General features: G+C 43.9%; 1 long non-coding RNA gene across 1 annotated transcript; it reads left to right on the top strand.

The window, feature by feature from the left end:
- Positions 1-1360: 1360 nt before the first annotated feature.
- On the top strand, positions 1361-23085 carry LOC112946331. The gene is made up of 3 exons (XR_003249218.1): positions 1361-1418; positions 10576-10706; positions 22947-23085. It is a non-coding gene; the product is annotated as an uncharacterized LOC112946331 (long non-coding RNA).
- The last annotated feature ends 946 nt before the right edge of the window (positions 23086-24031 follow it).

Raw genomic sequence — 24031 nt, 5'->3', positions numbered from 1 at the left:
CTAAGGGAGGGAAGGGAGCATCTTCCGTTTTATGTTCAGGGTTCTGCTACAAAGAAACCATCTGGTTTTCCAAGCATTGCCAGTGAGCTTAAAAGATTCCTGCCATGTTCCAAGCGTACAAAGTATGTCTGAGTAATTCCTGTTTTATTCAAGTTCCTAAGCTGGACTTTGATGCTCAAGGATCTTTATGCTCATGGGTCACAAGGAACACACTCAAAGCATTTTGACTGGCTTCACTACAGAACCAATAGTCTTCTGCAGAGCTTTTGCTCACCTGACTCCTCTAAAGCGATTTGAACAAAGGAATGACAGACACTGAAGCCCTAATTTAGGGTAACAATATGGTCATTACTATGTAGACTTATTCTGAATAAGATCCACTAAAGCTTGAAGGAAAGACAAACTGATTTTACTCTTTTTTAATCACTGTCACTTGAAAGTTAATTCAACTATAGGAGAGCAGGTTGAAATCTATCAGCTACTTTAGAAGTTAGTCTGATGAGAAAGCCCTAAAATAGTATAGCTTTTGCAATACTAATAAGCTTCTTCACTATAAGTGTATGATGGCTAGTGAAAGTGTCCCTGCAGAAGAGGAGACTATCTCTCTGTGCAGGTCACTTACATATCCTAGAGACAAAAATGGAAGTTGATTTCAGCTCCATCTGGCTGTTATTTTACCATAAACCGATCGCTACAAAGGTAATCAGCATGTCCCAGGGCCAAGGGCATCGCTACTCTCAACCGTTGTCAGTAGCAGCCAATAACACCACCCTACAAAGTAAAGAGAAGTGACAGCAGGGAAATAATTTAGCCTATAACTGACACGTTATCCAGTTAAAAGCCATTTACCTTCTGCTGCTTGGTGTGTCATTGCTCATTTTAGTTTTGAAGTGACATCTCCCCAAGTGCCATTAACATGCCAGCAGCGGAAGGGAATTTTATGAACCCTGGAGAATTATAGCCTGGGTGGCTGCGGTGAAGCAAAATACTTTGTGGACTCTTTGTTTAAACCTACAGCTCCCATCCCATCTGAATCAGAGCTTCTAGGTACCAGACAACGCCACTGCCATCACCTCCTTGCAGCAGCCCAGGCTGAACAGACAACCATTTAGGCACCGAGGAACCCCTGGCAGCCAAGAAAGTACAGCCCTAATTCCAAATTCCTCCTTCTGGAGGAGGTAAGGGCGTACTCTACCACACTGCTATGGCAACAACTTAGCACGAAACACACAGAGAGGATGACAGGAGCGAATTCAGGGAAGCGGGACACAACAGCGTGCCCTCGCAGGGGACAAYAGGGGGCAGCTCCCCGGGAAGCGCACCCCGGGCAGGCAGCCCCTAGCCGAGCCCCGCGCTGCCGCACACACCTCGGGACAAGGGATGAATCTGCAGCACGACGTTAACGCGAGTCACCGCAGGTAACGGGAAACAATATTCATGCCAGGGAGGGAGCAGAATCTCTGCAAATGAGGCCCTTTGCTTGCAGATGAGAAATAGCACCGGGAGGGGCTCCATCCCTCTCGCCCAGGCTCCGTGGAGCCTCCCCGCGGCCTAGCTGCTCCCCAGGCCCGCGGCCGCAGCCCTCGTGCCTTCCCCCACGCGGCAGCAGCTGCCGGGGCACGTGCAGGGCCGCGTGGTGCCCCGGGGCACAGGGAGGCAGCGCCGGGCTAAGAGAAACCGGGGAGAAAACCGCGTGTCCCCCTCCCAAACCCGCAGCTCCCCGCCGCGGGGCTGCCCCTTTGCCTCGGCGGCACCTTGCTCACCCGCTGGCCGAGGCGTGAACTTCCAGGCAGGGAAAACACGCAAAACAAGAGAAAACGGCCCCAAATCCAACGCCGCAGCGCGAGGAAATGGTCGCCGCGAGAAGCGGCGCGCGGCCGCCTCACCTGGGCCAGGGCGGACGGCGCCTGCGCGAGGCGAGGGCGCCACGAGCCGTTAGAGCCGTTAGAGCCGTTGGAGCCGTTAGAGCCGTTGGAGCCGTTAGAGCCGTTGGAGCCGTTAGAGCCGTTAGAGCCGTTAGAGCCGTTAACGGTCGCCGCGGGGCGAAGGCGGGGCCAGCCGTTAGAGCCGTTAACGGTCGTCGCGAGGCCGGAAATGAGCGCTCTGCGCTGAGTTGTGCTTCAAAAGCGCGGCGCTTTGCAGCCCGCGCTGTGCCCTGCAGCTGAACTGGGCTTGTGCTGAGTTGTGTGATAGGAGTTCSCTCTGCCCTGCTACCGCTCGCTCCCGAGATTTGTTGGTTCCTTAATTTTCACCCTCGCCAAGGAAGATTTAAAATAATTGCGCTTTTAAGAGGGGAGTAAGGAAGCGAGTGTGTAATGGCATTGCTTGCATGACTTACTGAAGCCAGCACTGTACTTKCATCATTTCTAGTACAGTTATTACCTTTTGCTTTTAATATGTTATTATATAAATATTAATCACGTATAGATGTACATAGAATAGTAGAATCTGGCTGGCAGTGTGGCCCCCATGTGGGGCAAGCATTTAGCGACTTCTCTGACGTTGTCAGTTTGTGGACAAACATGTTGGAGCRGACAGTAGTTTTGGAGCGCTGAAATGCTGCTGGTGCAACTTGGTGCAAGGCATCAAGAGAGACCTTGGAGAGCAGCTTCCTGCTGCTGCGTGGGGACCCTCAGCAGCTGGAAGGCTATATGGCATTCATGTGCTTCTGCATCTGTCYCATCTTCTATCTGCAAGAACATCTGCATTGTGTACCAGGCCAGCAATGCTCGCCAGTGCGTCCGTTCAGGGAGCACRGAATGAACTGCAGCCCCTGCTGTCGCTAGTCACTGCTCTTCAGCTTGCTGCAAATAAATTGTGAACTGTAACCTCTCCAGTGTCTCAGCCTYGTGCTGCTTCATAGAATATCCCCTCTGCAACTGGGCAGAGCTTTTCTCCTGAAGCCCTGTACCTTTTTGTCTTGCAGGGAACAGTTGTGCTAAAATAGAACTTGCATAAATGTGAACATCCAAGGCCTAGGACTCTCCTGGGATCTAACTCTCTATTGAACTCGTTTTCAGCTATCCATCACAAAGCATTATTTCTCCCTTTTGCATTGCTCTATGTCTGGATTGGTTTTTATTTATTTATTTATTTTTCGTTATCTTTTAAAGCACTGAGGAAGCCCATCCCCTTCTGCTCGAGCCACAGGATGATAAAATTGTTTTTCCCTCTAGCTCTTTTCAATGCATCATTTAGCAGGCCTCCTCTAACATGTTCTGAAAAGCCTCTCTTTATCCCAGGTGGGTGGCAGGGAGGAAGGAAATCTGCAGACTGGTGGGACCATGCGGTTGAAATCCATCTAGGTTTAAATAGCTCAAGGTCAGCTCAGGATGGTAAGGACAACAGCAGAGTTCTAGAGAGTTTGTTCAATGAAGTGTTGATTGGGAAAGTTCTTTCAGATCCCTGCGGAGCAGAATCTGGAAGAAATGTGTTTTCCAAAAGGAGGACAGCGGGTTAGTTGTTAATGATTTCAATAAAGCAAGAGAAGGCACATTAGGAGGTTGGCTATAAGGGTAAAAAAGGAGGCTGGTGTATTGCTCATTAGCGATTTGCTAAAATTAACTCCATTACCGTGTTTGCTTTTATTGCAAACCTTCCATTTAATTGCAATTACCACTGAACTGCAAAGAATGGACCCCGCTTCGTGCTACAGGTTGTTAGTGTAAGAGAACGCAGAGCTAGGATGTGTGAACAGCCGTCTCGGGGATCATCTCAGTGATGTAGCTGAACCACTTTTCTGGTTTTTACTATAGAGATATCTCTGCAGRAAAGTGCAGGAAAGTGTTTACTGTTCTCTTGAACTTCAGGCTTCATGGTTTGAAGTCACTGCAGACCCTTTAGCCTCTGGTTTATCCTGCTTTCCCAGTCACAGAGAGTCAGGAAGAGGCAGCCTTTTCTGGAAACAAAAGCCAATTCAGATAGGGCGAGTTGCAAGTGGCAAGGCAAATGGAAAGAGGCTAAAGGAATAGGAGCCAATAATAGTTCTTTGATGGAATCAGTCAGTCTTTAGTTCTATGACTTGTTTCTTTAGGCTTCTTAGGAACAGTTTTAACACTAGTTTGAGTCTGCATTGTGTACTGAAAGCAGATGTTCTTGAATGCAGTTAGCTACTAGCAATAAAAATGCTAAGTGTATGGAGAACTCAGTAATTCAGTCATGTGATTTTTATTTCTGTATTTTCGTCACTGACCTTAAAATGGCACTGAAAAATGGGAGCAGATTGTATTTAAAATGGAAGATGGTTGTCAAAAAAAAAAAAAAAAGGTGTGGGGGGTGAAATGTAACCATGCCTATTTTATTTAAGACTTGTGGAGAAAGAGTTGTATCATTCTGGTAGAAGTTTCCAAAGCTCTGTTTCCTGGTATATATTGGTGTCTTGTGTCTGTGAATCTGATGCAGATAGACTTCATTCACAGAGTGTTGCAGACAGGGAGCTGCTTCTAGCGGAGCCTGGCTTGTGACAAGTGGAAAATGGGGTGTGCAGAAGGAGGTCTGACTAGATATCAGCTGCTGGCTTGCYGGACAGTGAGCTGCTACTGGAAAAGGGAATGCTGGCCTGGTTAACAAAGACATCTGGGAGTCAGAACCCCAGACTGCCTCTCTAGCTGTGCAGCTTTTCTCTGACTTGCAGCGTGTCTGCCTTGCTGTGCATTGGTTTGGGTTTCCTTTGCAAAAAGAAGAAGTAAGGGGGAGCATTATAAATGCAGCTGCGTAAGTAAGCAGTATTTATGTTCAGCAATGCACTRAAAAAGCAGAAAACACTCTTTGGGAAGGAAATGTTTGTTACTTTCCCAGGAGGGAAAAAAAAAAGGCAAAGAAAAAGGAAATGTTTATTTCAGGTTGAATGAAACTGATTTGTTTCAGGAGGAAGAGAGAGGTTAGCTCTTCTGTTACAATTTGTCAGATTTTTCAAGTAAAGCATCTCTGTGATTAAAACAATGAGTTTGCTGAAAATGACCAAAATATATTTCTTTTTCYCCCAAGTTTGTTATCTTTCACCAAAAAGAGCTTACAAATTTGAGTCATTAGTCTCTCTGCATATTTCTATCAATAAAATCTTTGCTAGACATCTGAGGGTTAAGACCATTTCCTCCAAGGGGCAGTGGTTATTTAGTTCATTTGTGCGAGTGCGCAATGTGCAGTGACTGGGGTCCCAGGGCTCCGGCGCAGCCTCAGCCAAGATCAAAAGAAATAAGCAGTATCTGTCCCTACCGCGTTTATCCCTGGGAGCCCTGATAGTGCTGACAATGACTGTGCGAGCGTCGTTATTAATGCTGAAGGGGACTCTGTTATGTTGTTATGCCGGTCCAGATACCGTTTATTTTTTGTGCTTTCTGAATACTGCTCTTGAAGGACAAGTAGCTTTTTGAAGCAGGCCAAGGTTAGACATAGTACGGATTTTATTCTTTCCCCTYTCCCTGCCATCTATTTTTTTTACATTGCTGCTTGTTGATGGCACTGGGTGGATGAATGAATCTCTGGGCAATTCTTTCTCAATTGGTGAAGGATGAGCAAGGGGCACAAGTGTCAGGCGTGTTAGATAGGCTAGGAGATACCCCWGATTAGCTAAGACAGTTAGAACTGTTTTCAGCAGCATTCGGGCACGCGGGGAGAGAGCAGGAGGAAGAGCAGACCCAGTCAGCCAGCATGAGAATGGAGAGAGCTGAAGGACAGTTTCCTAAGCAGCAGCAAAGCAACGAACCCAACCCCTCTGGTACCAATCAGCTTTGATGTGGTTCTGAAATCAGCTCGTGCTGGGTCTCTGAAGCAAAACATTTCTTCTGCGCTGCAAACTGCTGTTCCCTGCAGAAAATTAATAAGGAAACTTCGGATTCCACCCCGTGTCTGACCTAACCAGCTAAATAGGTTACACTTAGTTTTAAGAAATGCCCCAGTTTTCCTCTTAATAGGCAATTTTTCTGCTTAATTTGCAGAACAAGCAAAAAGCTATTATGTAAAATTTATCAGCAGCAATTGCTCTCATTAGAGATTGGGAGCAGGAGGCCTCATCATATGGGAGAAGAATTCTCCAAATTTTTGTTTCTCAGCGTTTATACCTTTCCCAGCATTTATACACTGAACAGATTCAGACTCCAAGCTATCAGTATTTCTTCCCCATCCTCACCTTCTTCCTATCCAGTTCTACAAGTCCTTAAGCATTGAGCAACCAGTCGTGTTACAAGCATGTGAGCCAGGCTGAGTGAGGCACCTGTAAATTGCATTCTATTATTAAAGTGTTTGAGCATGGATTTTGTCATGTTGAGCAAACTCAGTTCCAGCAGAAGCATTTTGCTCCAGAGAGTACAGATCCTTCTGCGTGCAGAACTCCTTACAGGGCCAAGGAGTCAGGCCATAGGCATATCAATGTGCCCACAAGATACAGGCTATTTGCAGGGCCAGCAATGCAGCTAATTCTAAGGCAGAATTCAGTTATTTCTCCTGTACAGGCAGAGGACGAATTGTTATTGTCTTATTTTTTGGATYCAAGCCTTTGTCAGATGGATGAACATTTTCTCTCTCAGTGCTGAGGGAGGACCATGCTGCAGTTGCTGAAAAATACAGAGAGATCCTCTCTCTAGATTAATGGTGGTTCTGCCTGTGCCTGGCTTTGCTGTCATGTCAAAGGGCATTTTTCTACTGATCTCAGGGGAAAGATGCTGTCTCTTATACTGGGCAAAACTACTCAGGAAGTCTAGAAAGAAGCTGTTCATATTAACACTTCAAATGCTTTTGCAGTCCTCATACCAGATAAAATGTCATGGCTTTTCCCTCCATAAATCTTACTCGCATATGAGAGAGATTCAGCCTTTGTTCAGCTGCATGAAAGTGAGTGACCTGAGTCTAGAAACATATTCCTGAGTCTAACATCTTAACCAGGAGTGATATAGTTCCTGATACCCTCTTAARCTGCCTTTTCTTGGTGCTGTTTTCTCCCAAGCCGTGCAGTGGGTATAGCAGTCATAGAAAGAGCTGCTGGCTGTGCTTCCTTGAGTCCTAGAATGGCACGATCTGAAATTGCTCATGTTTTCTTCATGCTGCAGCTGGAGACAGCTGTGACTTGTGCTGTGTAGAGGGACAGGTAAACTGTGATATACCTTCCTATGAGAGACATTAGGGAAGTGGAAATTATTACCAACATCGAAACATTCAGATGGGGATTTTTCCTTTGCTCTTCCCCCTACAGTAAATGTTAATTATACATGAAGGTTCACTACAGCAGAAGGGATTATAATTAATTTATATTTGAACTATAATAGATTTCACTACAAACTGCATTTCATTGCAACAAAGTGTATTATGGCTGTTGTTTGGTGCCAGTAATTTACATAAATCGACCACAAAGCATTGCATCCATTAATCCTGCGTTAAGGACAACAGCAGGCAGATAAGACTTTTTTTTTTCATTTTCTTTTTAAAGACAATTCTGTTCAACTTGTGAACAGAGACCTTCTGCTTGCTGCAGAAGGTATGTAGTATAACCAGAGAAATGCAGGAAGGATGCATGGCACAGGGAATTTGAAAGACAGCATTTGGATGCTTGGCTGCTTGCTGTCCCTTCTCCCTCTGATCCCCATAGAACAAGCTTCTGGCTGCAGACAGGAGCTTCATCCCTGATGGCCCAGTCTTAGACTGCAGGAAAGGGCAAGCTGGYTTGTCAGGGACTTGAGCAAACAGCTCGGCAGCTGTTGTGCACAGCTGAGAGGAAAGGTCAAGGACAGTTTCCTCTGCTGTTCCCAGAAGTTCTTCCCTTGCACTGCTGGGCTTTGGCCAAGCAAGGAGTAATGCAAGAAAAGCCTGGGGGAGAGAAGCATCAGGAACAGGCAGCATAAATAATTTCTTCTTGCCCAGCGAAGGACAGAGAAGAAATTCTGGCTTAGTGGTGAGGCTCTGTGAAAGATGAAGGCATTCTCCCTAAGCAATGACAACCTTTTCCAAAGGAAAGATTGCTGGCTGTAGAAATTAGTGGCCAGGTCACTGATTACCATTTTGCTCCTTATCACTCATGGTGGGAATCACAGTGGAGCAAAAGATGTTCATGGAGACTACATTTCCTGTGYCACCCAAATACTTACACTGTTCTAAAATGAGACTTGGTCTAGGCTGAGATGGAGGAAGAAAGGGACAGGCATCTCTGTCGCTTTCAGTGGCATTGCCTTTCAGCCTGGAGTGTATTCCAGGTTCTCCATGTCAGACCTGGGCTACTTAGATCTATCCTGTACTCGTACCTATACCTCGGTTTATTTCAGCTAACCAGGCTGTCCCTATCCAGGGTTTTAGGGCTTCTGTTGTTATTTTTTTGTTATTTAGAACTTGGTTAAAAAATGCAGTAAGTCATGAGACAAAGCAAAATGCTTCAGGGGAAGACAGTCTGCAAAGCCAGATGCAAATGCAGCCAACCAGAAATATATTATTGAGAGCAGGCAATTATTCTCCTATCAGAGTTGCAGGATTTCAGTGTTTCTGACGTCAGTGCTACTTCAGGACAGTGAGGCATCCATCTTTGGCAGCAGATGGGTAGAGCCATAGTTGCTTCAAAGCTCACAGCTTTCCCTGCCTTTGCCTGAGCTGCAATTAATTGAGGCATTTGAACAAGCACATGCCAATCTCTATGAGAAGGACCTTTTCAGATGACTGCAATTGCAACCTGAAGCATTCAGAAATCATGACTCCACTTCCACAAATTCTAAAATTAAGGAACAAGCTGCAGCAGCAGCCAGGACTTCAGATTTTTTACCCCCCGAGGTTTAAATCTTCTGAGTTCATGTCTCTCTGAGCTTCTTCTCGTTGAAATTGAACTTAAGTAATCACAGGGCTCTGGGAGCTAAGACTTTTCAGAAAAAGCACCAAATATTGCCGGACATGATATGTTGTAAACACTAGAAGCAGCTGAGAAAAAGTATGTCCCCAAAGAGGTGTTTCAACACCTAAGCTCATCTCCAATATGAAGTGTGCATTGGTGCCTGTGTCTAGGAGAGAGACTTGGACAGCTAACAATGTCTACAAAATGAGCCCTTGTCTCTTGAAGTCATCACATAAGTCACATGGCCTTGATACAGCCCCTGTGTGAAAAATATTTTACAGTGAACTTGTGCCCTGTTCCTTATGCATTTCACATTTTTCTGCAATATTTCAGCTTGTAAGAAGCCACTCAGTGTATTAATGATCAGGAAATAATAACGTTCCCAACCTAGGGCCAAGTATCCTCCGTCTCCCTGCCATCTGTAATCACGGCGTGTTTAATGGATGTGTGCAAGCTGGTCTCTCAGGAACCCTCGGGGCAGCGCACAGCTCTACTCCAAGCACAGTTGCTCAGCTGTTGCTGGAAAATCTAAGGCGCGTTCCAATTTTTCAGTGCCAGTTTGGTGACTTTCCCAGTGACGTCGCTCTCCGTTACCTGCTGTGGGTTCCGTGTTGTTTTGTGTCTGTCCAGGGAGCCGAGGTCACCGTGGCACAGAGGTACCTTACGTGTGTGTGTAACGTCAGCCTCCTACGGCAGAGATTGAGGGTAAGCAGCAAGAACCACGTGGTTGCAGGCTCTCCCAGCTATTGCCATTTGTGATGGAGGAGCTGTCAATCAGCAGTTGGCAGCACCAATGTTATTTTAAATCAAATACACCAGAGCAGTTGCTACTGGCTACCAAAGACGTTCTGCCAGCTTGCTTACGAATAGCCTTGCTCCCTGCTGCTGTTAGTGCGTTGTCTGTGCTTGAGTCCCTTGGGTGAAAATAAAGGCAACATACAAYATTGCAATGCAGCCATTTTGAGGGACACTTTTCAGAGTGGTTGCTTGCAACTGCTAGACTTAACACAGAGCTTGTTCTGCCGTTTAATTCATCCTTACATTTTCAAGAGACCGTCCCTAAAGAGAGCACAATTACTGGGTTTTATCTAGGAATGACAAAATAAAAGTGGATGGTCTTTGTTAAGTGGTATAAGCATAACGGCCTCCTGTAGGCATTCGTCACCATGAGACTGGGAACAGGAGAGCTTGGGATATTTTTTGCAACCCTGCCACTTCTGTGCTGTATGCTCTTGGGCAAGTCTTGCCTTTTCCCTGTGGCCCCAGAACTACCTCAGCTGAACAAAGTATGTAGCAATACTGAAGTGCCTCTAAAGACTAATTCATTGATGAAGGAATGCTTAATCGCTTTTTTATATATCTTTATATGCCAACTTCTGTTTTACTGCAAAGTAGTATTGATTATCATCATGCATATGTACACTAATTTATTATTCATTTCCTCATTGTTCCTATTTTCTGACATGATTCCTACTAGATACCTCGGGGAGAGGTTAATAAAACTCTGTCTATTTATATGACACAAGAAGGGAAGTGTTACYCTTCATACAGACCCACCCATTGTCCTAGGAAAACCCATCCGCTTGGCACAGACCTGCAAGGCACCATTCCAGCACATCTCCAGAGCGTCAGCCCAGGATTCTGCTCCAATAGATGTTGCCTTCCTTTTTTGTCTGCTGCATTTGTAGCTGCTAGACTGCCTCAGCATTGCTGGCTATCACGGAGAGAGGCTGTTTCTTTCCTGAGTAATCTCATACTACTTGTTTTTATAGGTATATTGATGGTAACGATCCTACTTCTGGATGGAAGATAAGAGCCAGGCAAAGACGTAGCTGTTGACTTTGAACTGGCATGAAAAGCTGCAATGAGGACGATATAAGGAGACACAGCAGAGTCATTACTGGTAAGAGTGAGTGCTGCAGTGACTTTGATGTGAACAATGACCCTCTCAGCGTAAAGCATATCCCTTTATTTTGCAAGAATAAAGCTCAAGACCCAGATTCACAAAGGTGCCAAAGTGATGCTAAATTCAGCAGTGTTTGAGCATCTAAATACCTTTGTAGATAAGGGCATAAATGCCATATTTAATCTGAATTAACATAGCTGAACAAGTGAAGCTTTAGCACAGTGGAACATGCTCTGTCTGAGGTTGTCTGTGTTTTCCATTGTAGCTGCCATTTTGTATTATGGGTTGGACATGTTGCCAGCCTTGCCTCAGGCAAGGTTAATGAATTGCGTTTCCTGCTATCTGCCCAGCTTCAGAGAGCTGCACTGTACCTTGCTGAAGGATCATCCCTGGGAAACTATCACACAGCAATTGGAGCCATTCCCTTTGCCTGTCCCAGTGCCTGGCCGAACGCCTTGGTCAACAGATTTGCTTCATGGGGATGCCAACGTGGTGGGCAAAATTGCCCATTAGGCCTCCTTTTTCCTCACCACCTCACTGGTCGGGTTTTACCTGAAATGCAAATTTATAAAGCAACAATAGCAATTTCACCTGCATTTTACCTGCCTCGTGCCAACTGCAGTACACAGAGGACTTGTTTTATGATTCTGATGTTCTTCTCTATCCCAGAGAGGCAGAAACTTTCTCATTTAATATTAATTTCCCCTCCATGGATTCAGGCTGCTTCTGACACTGTATCAATTATTTAAACTTGTTTAAAAATTTCAAGGATTAAAGAGATTAGCTTCTTGTTGATTTTGATAATTCCTCCTGCTTTTGCATCTCTCTGGCTGTGAGTGCAACAGAGCTACTGAGTTCCTATTTACTTAGAGTTCGCCCTATCCAGGGGCAAAATGAAAATTTTGTTCCACTTATAATTGCCAAGTTCATATCTACATTGGAAGGATCTCCAGGAAGCTGAATATTGACAAAGCAATTAAAGATCTTTTTAGTGGTATTGTTAAGTGAGCAATCACTGGTAACATTACAGAGAGGCTGTATAATTGTGTGTTTATACGCACAGTTAGGTTTTTGCAGCAGAATTTTACAAGATAACATATGAGGTTCACTCAGGTCTCTACATGAAGTAACATATGAGGTCATGTGGACCCCATTATCAGGTCAAAGAACATCAGATATTATTGTTCCAAATTTAAAGAATATTGAAAGATTGTCCGCTGCCAGCTTTGCAATGCATCTTTGTTAGCTGTGAAAGAGCAGCTCGCATGCTCAAGCCTACCAGTTAGAACCAGGGCTGGAACTGGCACTTAAGAAAATCTWCAAAAAGAGGATTAAAAAGAATAATCAAAGAGCTTTAAGCATGAAGAAGGCAAACAGGTCTATGAAATATACATGAAAACACACTAAAAACTCAGTTGCAGAGTTATCTGTCTCTCATGCAATCATTAATTCATGCTTATTTGTTTGTTTGTTTTTCTGTCGGGGAAAGTGAACTCCATCAAGGGGTTCTTTTATGTCGCCTGGCTGGTGCTGTTCCCCCAGTTGCTGCTCGTTCATGAACTCCTGTTTAGGTGACATGATTTTATGAGCTGGGTGGCATCAGTGTGAGCTGAGACAGGATTGGCAGAACTTGCCTGTGGGTTATGGATTATGGGTTTTTATTCAGACCTCTCTGAAGAAAAGCTAAAGCTCATGATATTTGAAGACTGAAATCCTTGCATAAACCCACATTCAGAGAGTCTAACATTTATTTTGAGGTCCAGCAATATCTATACTGGTAATGGTAAATCTGTTGCAGGTAAGGGCATGGGGAAGAAATCACTCTTCTGATATAATCATCTGGTTTAAATCAATCCTGTGATATCCCAGGCCTGTGTATTGCCTTAACAAACTTGTCCAACTGTGATAGTCATATCTAAGAGCAAATTTCTTTAATTACAAATTAATCAGGGAAAATAACCCAGAGAGCTTTTTCTCACAAAATATTCACCATTAGGAGGAATCAGATGGTCCATTACTTTTCTTTCCAGCTGTTTCATGCTGCATGATCGACTTTATCAGTCAGCCCCAGAAACCAATCTTCTTCCAGTCTCCAGCACAGTCCTCATCAATCACATCTGCGAGCAATGGCACTAGAGCCTCATCACTGCCTTTTCTTTGCTAGCGCACGTCACAGCTCGGAAGGAGAGGTGGAGATGTGCGTTTCCAATATCGATCATCGTCTCCCGCAGTGAAAGCACGCTGGGAGGGGAGAAGGGAGAGAGATTGCCTGCGTTTTATTTTTGTTTTTGGTGTCTGGAGAATGTGTGAAGCCTGCAGCTCCTGTTTTTGCAAAGCGTAACTGATAGGCAGTTCAGCGCCAGTGTACAGGCTTGGGCTAATAATGTAGAGCTGCAGGCTGCTCTCTTAGACCCTCTGAGTCACAGGTGCTAGTTAGACCAAGCTTACCTCTATATTTAGGTGTCATGCATCCCTTGAGCTGGAAATCCAGAAGAAAGACTTTTCTTTCAATCTTTTCAAAACTTGTCCTTTCAGAGGTCATCTGTGCAATACAGAAGTAGGATATTTGATCAGTTGCTTTTGTCAAATACTCGGGCAAATATTTGGTATCTCTTATACAGCAGTTTGTTTTCCACCTTGTTTGCCTGGTTCCCTGTTGATCTCAATTCTGCAAAAATGCAGCAAAGCCYATCCTTTCCCTCATTTGACTGCCTAAGTATGAAGAGCAGGTATTTTGTCCAAAGTCATCTGTAGAATTAGTAACTGAGACACACAGGCTTCCKAAGTTGCTGCTTCCCTAGGTACCTATGTGCCATGCTCTCTGGATCGCTTCCCATTGCTTCCTCTAAGCAGAATGAGCTTTCTCTGGGACCAGTGAAAAGCAGCATTAAGAATAAAGTGCCCAGGAAGGGGATGGCTGGAGACACAATGGTAATTAAGCTGGCAAAGAAAGTTATGTGGAATCAAATCACCTCACGCTTCCATGCCTTTCTGTCCTTTAAAAAGTACCCTGGATGCTGGTCCACACTAATTGGCTCTTCATTCTGGCAAACCAAGGAGAGATCAGCTTCTTTTTCACTGCCTTTGTGTCCCTGCTTCCCATCCGAACTTAGTTTAGTCTTCTGTGAAATTGTTTTCTCTGCAGAGACAGAGTTGCCTCGATTCTTGTAATTCCACTAGAATAATCCTTGGCTCTGTGCTAGAAAAGTGCTGAGCGTAGCCTCTGAAAGGAACGCTGGGGAGACGTAGGCATCTGCACACACACACCTTGGCGCTGGGGGAACTCAGGCAGCTCTGAAATCTCTGGATATTGCAAACTCCTCTGGCATGACATGAGTTGCTGCCAGTGCCTGCAGAGATCTGGGGCACTCGAGCATCAGAGCTGAGCATAAGGCCAGATGCGTTGCCTCGTAACACCACTGACCTTAGTGCAGTTAGCATGAAGTTTTGTCGCAGAGTACTTAGGATTTGGGCTGATGAAAATCATAACTTCAGGCTTATCTGCCTGTGTAATTCTGCGGTACAAAAGGGGAAGATCTAGTCCTAATTATTTAACTAAATTAAGGCTCTCCATCAGCCCCCCGTGACTGAGATAAGCGTTGTCCTCATTTTTGCAGAGATACACGGATGCTAAGACATGGTTCCTGAGTGGCAGGGCCTWGAATAGGTCTTAAAATTCCCATCTCACCAGCTGAAGCTCCAACCAGTGAAGTGACAGCCCAAAAGGAGGTATAGCTATCACACGTGCGTGTAACATAAGGGAATGCTGTTGTAGGCCTCCTTGTACAACCTTGTAATTCTTTTCCCTTGCTGGATAACTGATGACAATAATACTGAGCTTAACAATTCCCAGTTAGACCAGAGCGTGTCTCTCTCTGAGAGCTAGCCAATAGCAATTTTCAGGTATTATTGACAGCCTACCATTCCAGCCATATCATACCCGGCCCTGGCAGACAGATCATTGCTTACTGGAGAGGGAATATGACTTCTTTGAGAGTTTGTCACATGTCAGTGTTGGACCTTAGGTTATCAGAGTCCCCAAAGGGCAGCATTCAGGAAATGCTTATCCCTTGGGCAGTTTATTCTGTAATTTCCTGCTRTTTTATTTGTTTCTGAATCCTGGCCAGCAAGAAGATGTAAGGTAGATTGATGTGGTCCACTTAGTGTGACTGTAGCCACATTCATAATCTGCTTGTTGGACTCTTGGACCATGGTACACTGAACTTTAATGAAGTCTGATAGGTAGTTGAAAATTTGATGCAGTTATATCAGCCAGAGTAGATTTAATGAGAAATCAGTTTATAGAATGTTTTGACATGGCTCAAGACAGAAGGATGCAGAGCAGGAATCCGAAAGTAGTTAGATAAGAATTGACATGTGATTATGGGGTCTGTCACTCAGTATTTAAATACAGTAGGTGATGTATTCCTCACACAGATGTGAAGAACTGAAAATGCTAGCATCATCTTGCAATGACACTCAAAATAACTACGTTTAATTAATTATGTAACATAGCAGGAGAACACTTTAAAAAGAATATAGGGCACCTCAAGGCATCAAAGACAGTTTTCCCCGTTTTCCCATAGTTTTGGAGAAGTATGGTGTCTCTCATGCAGAAGAAAGAATCCAGTAGCCTGTGGATTCACATTTCAGCTTATTGCTTTAAATGCAGTGAATTGGGCAACCCATTTCCTGTCTCTCTCATTGATAAAGTCATCTGAGTACATCAGGTGTGATGGATCATTTCAATACCRTGTCTTCTATCACGGAAATGGAGCTTTCCCTCTCCTTTTAGATAAAAGCTGCTAATATCTGAGTCTCCATTCCAGTCAGTCAGGCCATCAGGCTCCCTGACAGCACATTTGTGTCACGAACATGTGATGCTGCTCCCTGCTTCACTACCCCATACAATAAATACTGTGGAGCCAGAGCAAGAAATGAGAGGGGGGATTTACAGTGCACAGTGTTGTATGGCTTGTAGGCTAGGTTCATCCCTGGGTTAGTGCATTTCAGTTCYGAGGAATTATCCCAAGCCGTCAATCTACTCAATGGCAGACCTGCCAGCCCAGAATTTCAGCTCTGGATTTTTAACTCACTGTTGACCAAAATGTGTAGAGGAATGTGTAACACAGAGGGCTGGCATTTGTATGGGGTTTGGTTAGTCCCATTGCAGGGGCTGAAGGCGAATTTTGAGGCTTCATCCCACTCACAGTTGAGATTCTGAGTGTATCCAAACAAAACTGACAAAACCTTTTGGAAGTTGATCAGGGAATGATGCTAGAGGGGGCTAAATGTTCAAACTTTCTTATCGGCCAAAAGTTCAGCACAAATAGCTTGACCTATGCTTTTCTCTCTTTTCAGACAGTTCTWACTTTCTTTAGAATCATTCTTAAGGTCTTCTAATGCACATAAAAGGCAGTAAAAGCATTTAAGATGTGTGAGTGTGTTCTGTACAGGAAGGCAGAATGAGAAATGCTTATTCATAGAATACCTGTGTGGTGAACTCCCAGTGAAATCCTAGGCTACATGGAATTTACTCACTGGATTTGATTTTCAAGAAAATCTGTTCTTATATCTGATCTTATATATATATATATATATATATATATATGTATAAGTAGTTTTACTAGATTCTCAGTTTTGTTTATGGATAAATAAATTAAAACCTTATGACATTTGCGGTGTCTAATTACCTGAGTGTTTCAGCTGGAAAAAAATATCTCCCGGAATATACAGCAAGTAGTAGTAGGAACCTATTTGCTCTTAAAATTGGAGTTTGCCTGAAACCAGAATTCAAAGGCAGTCTCTGCTGAAGGAGTGTATAGGCAGGGAGGTGGAAAGAAAATGACAGCTATCGTGTGTGTCTGAAAATCTCTGTGGCCTCTGTTACCATAGCATCTGAGCTGCACCGAATCACCAACCAACGCTGGGAGCACGGCCCTCCTGTCCAGCATGGAGGCAGTCCCCAACCTTGAAAACCCCGTGAGTAAAACAGCACTCAATGAATATGAATCCTTACAGCTAACCTTGTTCACAGCAACATCTTTTCACGCCAGAAAATTATTATTTTGTCACTTCCCAGCTCTCAGGTGGATTCCTGAATATTTCTGCTTATGGATGGGTGGTTTGGATTGCCTTGGGTTGACAGAATTGGCAGAGATTCCTTGAAACTCTGCATATTGTGCAGCATTATTATTTTCAGAAAGAAAATAACAAAAAAATTGTGCCTGAAGCAAGCAGAGGGATCTCAATACGGTGCTGTGATGCCATCACATTGGGGTTTTTTAGCCATTGACCAGACTGAATCACTTGCACTGCAGTAGGAGTGCTTGGAAAAAATATGAGGACTTGAGCAAAACTGCAGAAGCTGTAAGAGCAAGTTGCTTCTGAGTGCCCACTCTTCTGAGGGATTAATGCAGCTCCTTCTTACCTCAGTCCTGAATGTCTCTCAGTGGCTTTCAGGCCCACCCAGAAGCCATGCAGGCTGGGAACACTCTTCTTTTCCTACTGTCCTTAAAAGTGGACCAGTTCAGGCTTCAGAAAACTAAATGTTTCCTTGCCATAAGCAAGGGGAAAAAGAAAACCCATAACCCTAGAAAGAAGCACCAAAGAAACCTTCCTTGAGAAATGGAAGGTAGGATTTTTTTTTTTCTTTTTAGTAGTGTGTCAACCTTAGCATAAACTGGCCCAGGGCCCAAAGAAATGGACTGCTGCTTCCATTTACAACAGGGCCAGATCTAGTCTTCTGATGGCTCTATAAATAAATACTCCATTATCTCTTACAAACATCTTTCCAATATGATATCTGACCCTAGGTCAATTCATTTACAAATTTAGTCATCTTTTATAAGAGAAGATAGTCTCGTGCTTTTATCCATGGATTTCAAAGTGTTCCACACCTATTGGTGATTTCAGCTTGTTAAATCTTACAGAAATTGGAAGCTGAGGTATGGAGAAATGAAATAAATGCATCCAAATTCATGCTGTGAGTCAGAAGCAGAGCCAGGAATAAGCTGGCAACAAACATACTAGAAATGACGAAAGGTTAGGACAAAACCCTGGACTCACTAGTTAAATGAAGCTACTTCTTTACAAGATGAGACACTCACCAGAGCAAGGATTCACTGAAAGCACGTAGGAAAGCTGATAAAATGGGTTTTCTGAAACAGCTTATACAATTCKTGTCTATATTTTTCTCTGATTTCCTAGTGTGTTGCAAGCCTCTCTGCTCATCATAAGAAAGAACATAGCGCTCTCTAATAAGTGGTTCAATGATAGCTCTGAAACACTGTGTTGTCTTTAACCTTCCCCGTTCTGCTGTGACAGAAGTGGAGGAAGGGATACCTCCCATAATTGTCTTGCTTTATTTTTCCTGCAGAGATTTGTGTCGTGGGTAAGCGTATTACATAAAAGAGCTACCGCTTGATGCAATTTGTGTTAGTTCATTAAGCACAAGATAAGATTAACGTGAACACTCCTTTAATCAACCAAAGCTGACGCTACAGACATTTAAAAGCCCTGTGTGCTTTTAGCTGTTCCTCTCTCCATGCTGCTCCTTTGCCCAGATTTGCAGGAGAGCAGACAGCTCATATTCTGTAAATGCCAGGGCAGAGAAATGTTGAGCCGTGGTAGCAGTTTCAAAATTGGATCAGAGAAATTGCAGAAGCATGTACTTCATCCCTACAAATAACGCTACAGCCTTTGCACTGAAGCCGTGTGTCTGGCCTCTATGTACCAGAAAAGGAATTATTCCAGGAATGGAGGGATACGTGGCCGTGTAATGCCTGAGGAGCATTGATCTCGCCTCCAAAAGCAGAGTAATTACAGAAAAATAGAAAGGAAGGAAAGCGTAAGGAGGTAATAGCCCTGACCAATGCATCTCTCTAGTTCTACCATCTGAATTTGTGGACTTGCGCTGATTTCTGGTTACATCATTTCAGAGGGTGGTGAATTTTACATTGTGCATCATAAGGAAAGAGTCTTTTGTTCTTCTGTTCAGATTAATACATAAAAARACCTTTTGCCTAGCCCTAAGAATCATGACTCTGGGTTAAAAGAACCCCTTGTACTCAAACCTTAATGGTACAATGGGCACCATGTACAAAACATTTCCTTTTATCTTTCATTTCCCCTCTTTTCCCTGTTTTGGCATTCTTTTGTGTTTTCTCCCAACAAAAGGAGACATCCATATGCACTGATAGCTTCACAAGGAGGCCTTCCTGTCAGATGCTGTCTTTTGACCTTATTCTAATGCAAACAATAAAAACAATAAAAATAAAGTTGTTCAAGATGGAGATTGAACTCTAACCTAGGGAACTCGGTTTTGGTAATAACACTTGTAGCCTGCAAAGGAACTCATAAGACAGAGTTCTATATTTTACTGCAGAAGAGAGAGGAGAAGTTACAGAACCAAGTCCAGAGGTATGTTTCCTAGGTGACCTTTTGGTCCTATCCTGGCATAGCAGAGAATTGTTTTTAGAGCAAAATCCAGCGTGACCTGTAATGCAGATCCAGGTTTCTTTCTTGGATCACTCTGTAAAGGGCATCCCAAGGAGCATTTGGCCATTCCCAACTGCAATGCCAATAACCACATCTCCAGTCTTTGGTGACAGTTTAAACTGAAGCTTTTAGGGCACAGTTGTCTCCGTTCAATTCATGCTATTCAAATCCAGTGGAGGTTATTGGGCCTAAAAGAAAAAAAAAAAGCATCCAGTTTGTAAAACCTATGAGTTAATATTGATTTTCTATGAAAACCTATGAGTTAATATTGATATGATGGACATCTCGTGAATTAAAACAAGCCACCTGGGCAGAAATCCCCCAAAGATATTATGTTGACCTCTCCTCTTGATACAATATTTTATTGATTTCCATGTTTGTGCCACATGAATGATGGATTATCACATATCAAACCTTGCAGTATTCATTTAATGCCTCTGAATAAAACATTCCTCACAGATTAACTGAGCAGTTTTAAGTGAACAACCATTTTCATGTGTTTTAAATTTTCATGGGTACTTTTCTGCAGAACAAGTACATTGTTAATAATTGAAGGGAATGAGACCTTTCTAATCTCTTTGTATTTTAATAAAGTCCTATTGCACCCAGTTCATCTATTTTTAAAATCTTAGCATTTATAAAAATTGATTATATTTTATTTCTCTCCCTTTGAAATGAATAATCCTGAGATTACATGGAAAGAAATGATTGTTTGTGTACCAGAGAACTGGAATTTGATTCTGTCCAGATACTGTATATGTGACTTGTGATCAGTTTAAAGGGTAAGAAGAGGAGAAAGGCTCTCCACTGGATGCAGAGAAGGATTGGAATGGCAAGTTTAGAATCAGAAAAGGGTGCAAGGGGAGAGAAACAGGGCCTAAAAGAGAAGCAATAGGGAGCAGTTTTGACATAGAAACAGATGGGCATATAAAAACAAGACAAAGTGTGGGTAGGTAAATGTATAGAAATGCATGTACATAGATAAATGCATACATCTTTCTAATATGCTTCCTTTCTTTCATTCTACCCKTTCATCCCTCTGTCTGCAGCGCTCTTCCAATGACCTATACAACTCTTTCTCCAGCTCACCTTTGTCTTCTGTTCCTCACTATCAATTCTTTTGTGTGCACCAGGCTCCAATTCAAATCCTTTCTGCCTGTGTTGAGAGCTTCTCAAAGCTTTGCTTTACACAGCCCCATTTCTCTTTTTCAAATGCAATTACTTCTTTACACACAGTCACAGGATTACATTTCAAAGGAGAAAAGAAAACCCAGCATGTACATGATTTATTTTATCGAGACAGTGTCAACCAGTGGAATGCTGGTTTCAAAAATAATACATTCCAGCAAGTTTCATTAAATTCAGTGGTCAGGTAGAACACGGACAGCAATCTGATGAAGAGATCTCTGAAGAGTCCTGAGTTTGCTCTGTCTGGTCACACATGGTCTGAACAGCAAATGAAGTGGCTTTGAAATCAGTGATAACAAAAAGAAAAGGGAACAACTACATTAGGTGCCACCATTGGAGGCTGGTTGAGCTCACAGAGAGCAGGATTACTTCTCTAATTCTGTGTTAGTACACGGTTTTTGCTGCTTCCAAGCATTCTTGCCACCTGATTTGCATTTATTGCTCCTGCTGTATCTCTYATTATGGTCCTTGGCTCTTGCATCTATAGACAGTGAAGAAGGAGGTTCTGTCCTAGGGCATTAAATAGCTGGTTTGTCCTCTCCTTGAAAGTGAAATAAAGGCCAGTTTGCATCTTTCCATTATGCATTTATTTAGAGCAATTGCCTTTCCACCAGCTCAGCAATCCCTCCCTATACCTGCTCGTCTCTAAAAGATACAGAACGCCACTTTCCTGCAGTCCAGGCCCAGTTGACTGTGACTGATGGCTTTGCTTAGACCTTGGGAACTTCAGGCCAGCGCTATAGCTCAGAGGAAATAAAGATTCAGCCTTTTTAGCAAACAAATGACTTGTCTGGAAGTTTACTCTCTGGCTGAAGTATAATGCAAGCAGTGCTCACATGACTGCTGCACGTATCTCTCACCCAAGCTCAGCTGCAAAGCCTTGGTGCTTGCATGGCTTGGGTTTATTTGGGTTTCAACTACAGTGGTTTCAGTCCTCTTGTCACTCAGATCTCTGGCCTTTGCATGATCCTATGTTTTACAGCTGTCTTGTCCCAACCTGATCTCCTTTGCCTGCTGCTTAGCGATTGCACCTCTTCCACAGTCACCCAGTGGCACCTGGCCTTCCAGTTGCACAATCCCCAAAGCACACATGCCACTCAGCTGTCTCCCTGTCTCTGTCCCCTTTTCAGCACCCCTTATCATACTAATATTCATTTTTGCAATCTTAGAAAGCAAATTAGGCATAAAGTCTCACCATCTATTCTCAGCTTTCCCTGCCTCGTCGCCTGGCTATAAGCAGGTCTGCATCAGGGCAGTATGCTTACCTGCATTGTGGTCTGTGAGAGATAAAACTGTGTTTGAAGAGCTCTTTGAAAGAAGGGCTTGATAGGAATGGAGTTGCAGAGGGAGAGGATTTACCTACTCGTAGTTCGTATAGATGGTGCTGCCTAAAAATACCTTTTCCAAAACCTTTATACTTGGCCATGTTTTGCCTTCAGCTCACCCAAATTGTGTTCAGTTTGTCAGTTGCTTGGGACTATATTGCATTTATGCTTTATGCCTCCATCTTGCCCTTTTATCTTTTTGACTGCTAAGAGTCTTTGGCTTATACATTCTTTCTGGCAGGGGAAGAACCAAAGAATGCTTTAAATTTGGGCCAGTGGGTATTGCCTTAAGTCCAAAGTCACTCTCTTTGCCTGAAGAATGAGTAATTGGCATTTTCCAACTTCAAAGCAGAGGGGCCTGCCACTGTATGCCTTCTGTCCCAAAATCAAGAGTTCTCGAAGACTCATCCTGGTAATGATGGTCATTTCAGGGGGCTGGATTAGTCCGAGCAACAATTTAGCCAGCAAAATTCTTTCAGGGTCTGCAAATGATCCAGGAATAGTTCTTGGATGAAAAGGCAGCCAAGAGCAATGCAGGATAATTGCTAAGGACAAGACCGGGTCAGTCCGAGCCTGGAGCATCCATCAATTTCGCCACAGTAATTCCAGCAGACAGGCAAAACTTGGTCCCTGCTCGAGAGCAGAGACCAGGGGAACCTGTTAGCTGCAAAGGACTGAAGGGCTGCGCGTGCTCCTGTCATCCACGTGCTTGTTTGGTCTGCTGCCAGCTCCATTAACGGTAAAATCCTAGAGAAAGCTGCAGCCCTGATGATGTGCTACTCCTAATACTGAGTTCATTGAAGGGAATTGCAGTCCCCAGAATGAAAGCAATTTGGCTTGAGACAACATTCAAAGGTCTGTCACTGGATAGCGCTTAAGAGTGAAAAGTGAGGAGAGGAACCAAGGCTCCCAGGTACAGGTGGAAGATGATGGGGGGAATTTTACAGTGTGCTTTTGCCAGGAGAGTCTTTGTGGCATCTGACATTTCAGAAAGCTGTAAAAAACAGAAGGTAAACAAGCTGCATTCGTTCCAGCAAAGGGCAATACACTTAGCTGCCAGCTCCAGCTCTTTTCTTTAGCTTTCTTGTCGAAGGACCTCCTTATCATAAACAGCTTCAGATTGCATAACGTAGAGCTATAAAATATTTAAAGAATGATTGAATGGTCACCATATCCCATGCAGAGACTGAATCTGTTCCTCCCTTCCTTCTTCCCATTGCCACAGATGCCTCCATCTCTCTTGCCTCGCCGTTGGGCTGGTGCCTTCCTGCTCTGTACCCGCGCCTGGAATCCTTCTCCGCTGGCCACGCTTCGTGTTTCGCAGCACCACTCGCTTCAAAGCCGCTGGATTTCTTCCCTGCCGCTGGAGAATCACCATGGAGACCCCCATGTGTCTGTGTGCCCAGCACACCTCGTGGCCCTGGCGTTAATCCTCCTGCAAGGTACCACAAAGTCAGCCCTAGCTTGGAGGAGTGATCAAATAAATATGAAAACTGCTCCCAGAGGAGGTAAATATTCGCTAGGCAAACAGAAAGAAAGGCAATAATAAACCATGTAAGCTACTGCCTTTTATTAGCTCTGCTCCCTTTTCTCCCCTTGTAAAGTGTTGTTGTATTGTTATATTAATCTTTACTCCAAAGCAAATTAAAGCAGGGACAGTTGTCAGAGTATTATTAAGAACATCTGTTTAATTAGGACTGCCTTTGCAGCACTTTGAGAGAGAAATGTAACCCCCCTGTTCACCCAGTCCTGCTGTCTCGCTCCCGCTTCCTGCGCTTCCCCAGCTACGGTGCATGCCAGAGGAGGAACGTGTTGTGCATSGAGGAGCACCTGAGGCCTTTTCCACCCTTTATTACATTGCAGCTCCTCTGCTCATAAGAGGTGTCAGCTCTTCCTATTAATGCTGAGGAAGGAGGCGGGGAGGGAGGCATAACTGTCGTGGGGTTTTTTAGTGATCTCTATCTTGAGAGTCTCTATCCCTGCTTTCTTCCCCTCAGAAAATAATTTGGAATTCTGTAAAGTGATCATGAATAACTATTAATTATCATTAGCAATTTGCCATTCCCGGCCAGCCTTTCATCTGGGAATCTCAGAGCACTTTTACAAATGCTAATTAATTGAGACTACCTCATGAAATAGTCTGYTAAGCTCATTGTACAGGAGTAAATCAAGGCTAAGAGATATGAAGTGAGTTGTTTGAACTGAAAGTGGTGCTGACAGTGGAACCCGGGCTTTTCAGCTGCAAAGAGCCTGTTGCAACCGCTCCACAAGTGAGTGCCTCAAACACTCCCACCTTCCCCTTAACCCCCC

This window comes from Nothoprocta perdicaria, unplaced genomic scaffold, assembly GCF_003342845.1.
Source record: "Nothoprocta perdicaria isolate Ctin4 unplaced genomic scaffold, notPer1 scaffold_201, whole genome shotgun sequence".
In the NCBI taxonomy this organism is placed as follows: domain Eukaryota; kingdom Metazoa; phylum Chordata; class Aves; order Tinamiformes; family Tinamidae; genus Nothoprocta; species Nothoprocta perdicaria.
The sequence above is the reverse complement of the archived record's forward strand: the minus strand, read 5'-3'. Positions and strand labels throughout refer to the sequence as shown.